At 25.7% G+C, this 647-nt stretch overlaps 1 protein-coding gene across 1 annotated transcript in view; it reads right to left on the bottom strand.

Annotated features, from left to right (window-relative positions):
• Positions 1-647, bottom strand: part of crb (crumbs) — a 246,075-nt gene that overhangs the window by 49,859 nt on the left and 195,569 nt on the right. The window lies entirely within an intron of this gene.

Raw genomic sequence — 647 nt, 5'->3', positions numbered from 1 at the left:
ATCAAAATAAACAACGAACAAACGAAAAACGACAGGACTTTTTGAATGCCCTGGTAAATGTTAATATTAAAAATGAAAATATAATCATTTAAGACAGATGACTCAACTTAAGCACTATGTGAAAAACATCAATTATATAGTTATAAAATCATATAACATCAAACATAAGTTAAGTTTGATTGGGTATTAGTGCTTGTATGAAGGTAATATATCAGCTTTAATTCCATTATTTTAACAAATTTAAAACTTTACGAAAATATAGTAATATAAGATCAGATCATATGAACAAGAAATGTCATAATTATATATAAAATAATAAAAATATCTTAGCTACAATTTAGTTATGAGAATATTGCCATGATTCATGCGAGCTATGGTGCTCCAAAGAATATGGAGTGCATCAACTACAACTATAAATTACTTTTTAAAATTGGCCAATAAGACTAAGTTGCACCACTAAACTAAAAAATCTCAAAGAGAATCTAGACCACATTGAAACTATAAGTAACTAAACTAGAGAGACAAAACTAAACCCAGAGATAAATATTAAACTTACATTTTGGATAAGAAAGTATTTTTCTTTCAACTATTATTAGTTTAAAAAAAATTACGACATTGCATATTTGATATATTGTTGAATGGTGAAT

Source organism: Halyomorpha halys, unplaced genomic scaffold, assembly GCF_000696795.3.
Source record: "Halyomorpha halys isolate HHAL.00 unplaced genomic scaffold, Hhal_1.1 Scaffold1464.1, whole genome shotgun sequence".
NCBI classification, from domain to species: Eukaryota; Metazoa; Arthropoda; class Insecta; order Hemiptera; family Pentatomidae; genus Halyomorpha; species Halyomorpha halys.
Note: the sequence above shows the minus strand (reverse complement) of the source record. Positions and strands in the feature narration are given on the sequence as shown.